Below are 2,763 nucleotides of genomic sequence, written 5' to 3'. Positions count from 1 at the left end.
AGCAGGAACGAATCGTGTCTTTGAGGTTGTGGAGTTATTTGCATGACTACGTTCATGCTTTTAAAAAAATTATTATGTTAAGACAATCTGTACTCTTGTTGCCAGGGACCCTGGACAAACTGAGGGATTGTTCTGAAGAGTATTCAGGATTCATTACCAGTTTCAGTTTAACTTATGCTTTCCCATAGCCCAGGCTGCCAACATCAGCACATGTTCCTACAGTTTCCTACCCTGGCTGTCACTAGCAGGTAAGCTGGGCTGACAGTGTGGTTGAGCCACTAGTTGAGTGATGCTATACTAACAGGTTAAGGAGGTTTTAGGGAACTGCTGTGTTAGCCTGACCTACAGGTCATCATCCCTTTCAGAGGTGGAGGAGGCAGAATTGTGATTGAGTATAATTCAGAAAATCACTTCTGTGCTGTCTTTTGATGAGCTCCTCATGGGTACTGCCAGGCTGCTGTTAGTCCCCTTCTCCAGGTTCACCACTGGTTTGTGCAGCTTCCTCTTTACCAAGACCCCCAGGGCCTTTTCAGCAGAACTGCTCTTCAACTTGTCATTCTGGGCAGATCATGGATAAACACATTGGGAAGCTGCAGACTGACAAATGTATTGCTCAATTGTCATAGCTCTCCCAGATCAATAAAAGATGTCTTCTGCTTTCATGTTTTGAAAGAAAAAAAGTAACCCAGCCTAGTTATCCTGATCTGAGCCTACCCAAAACTTCAACGTTAATTAGAAAGAGCAATTTGTGCTTCATAACCCTTTCTACCTACTATAAAAATAATGGATAAGGAAGCACAATGAAAGCTATAAATTAGCCTTGAGCCTGATAATCTAATAAGAGCATCTCTTTGGCAGTTTCACCTCTTGCTCATTGATCTATAGCTTGGTAATTAACTTCCCCTAGTTTTAGCCTTGTATTTATTAGAATACCTAATTCCTTATTGCTAAACCTATGCACCGGAAATTGGTTGTGTTATAGTTCAGACAGTGTAATCTATTCATTGTTATAGGAGAACAGAGGAGGGAGACAAATTATTTGGAGGTTTATTACTCGGGGAGACGCATTTGAGGCAAGACAGGGAATAAAGCCGAATGGATGAAAGTAAGAGGAGAATGGAGATAGTGAATGATAAGGAAAAGCTCTTGTAAGAGAAGAATTATCTGTTGAATGATCCCCTATGGGAGGATGGTAGGTTCTCATCTGCAAGTGCTTAAAACTCCACTGGACAAAGTGCTGACTGCAGGGAACAGCACTGTACTGAGCAGGTAATCGGGATGTGCTGTAGCTGTAGCAAACCCCTTTCACAGCCAGCCACTGCTTTCTGTTCTATTTGTGATTAAAACCCGAGGGTGTGGTTTGGCTACCTTAACTCTCATAGAATTTAATTGAAATCGCTCATCAGATCTTGAATCTAAGATACATTGACAGTCCTGGTTACGTCCTCCAGTTTTGTTTTCTGATCTTGCTGAACAGATGGGGCAGTGAACTTTACGGGTTTGTATTTGGTGGTTGTTGAGCCACTTGGCATATGTATATTTGAAAATGTGAAGTCATTCCTCTATTTGGGTATATTTAGTTATGAAATTATGAAGTTTTGTAGAGATCCAAAGTTAACAAATCTTTAAGTACATACACTACAAGCTGACTTATGTACTCATGGGCTGCATACCTACATTATATGCAGAGTTTAAGAAAGAAACAAAAAAAAGCAAGGTGTAGAAAAAATGCCACCTTGCCACTTTATAAACAGCACTTTGTTTAAAAAATGACAACCAAACAAACCAAACACCAAAAAAGCAACCCAGCAAACAGGCTATATTGTTTCTAGTACAGAACAGAGTACAGGTCAGGTATATTAGCCAGATATTCTGAGGAGCTCTTCTCTATCTTACAGGTAGTTGCTCAGGGTTATCAATTGTGTTTGACTTCTAACATAAAGGGGACTGGCAAAGCACCATTTCAGATTTCACCCATTATATGTCTTAAGAGAGATTGTGTTGTTCTTCCACAGAATAGGGGTTATGCCTTTTGTTTTGTGCTAGAGAGATCAGGCTGTACTTTTACTGGTGGATGGAGGATCTGCAAGACTGTCATCCAAACTGCACATTTTCTACCTTTTAAAAACAGGGAGAGGAGAGATAAAGTTTCATAGGTCTGGAGGGAGAAGCAGCTTGTATTTCAGCCTGTGTCACATCTATCTAACCTGTGTGTGTGCTCCATAATTCTCTGTCGGAGTTTAGGAGGTGAGTGCTCTGGAGAACTTGGTGTGCTCTCTTCTGAGTCTTGGTGCAAGGATAGCTTCAAAATACTTGGAGGCTTTAAGATTCAGTGATGTAGAGATCAGGGTGAAAGCCTAGAACACTTTTTCCAGCCATATGCGAGGAAGGGGAGCATGAAAATCATCCTTAAGCCTCGGCTATACTTAATTTTACGTTCCCTGCTAAATTAATGTCTATGTAAATAGCTTTACTAGTGGGAGTAGAGGAGACATAAGAGTCAGATTACACTTTATCATGGAACTTGATATGAAATCCATACTTTGTTGACTGGACACTGCAATGAGATGGATGTTTGTGGTAGTAATATAAGAGGATGTTTGTAGGAGTGGTGTATGTCACAGGGCTGCCCTGGATCAGATCACATTTAAATACATTGCACATGGGCTTTGATCAAGGACCACCTGGCTGTGTCTAGCCAGTGGAGAAGCAGGAGACTTACTGAAGGACAAACTCTTCACTTTACAGCCTGGCACTTCAGCA

The sequence above is a fragment of the Chaetura pelagica genome, unplaced genomic scaffold (assembly GCF_000747805.2).
Source record: "Chaetura pelagica isolate M959 unplaced genomic scaffold, ChaPel_1.0 scaffold222, whole genome shotgun sequence".
Taxonomy (NCBI): domain Eukaryota; kingdom Metazoa; phylum Chordata; class Aves; order Apodiformes; family Apodidae; genus Chaetura; species Chaetura pelagica.
The sequence above is the reverse complement of the archived record's forward strand: the minus strand, read 5'-3'. Positions refer to the sequence as shown.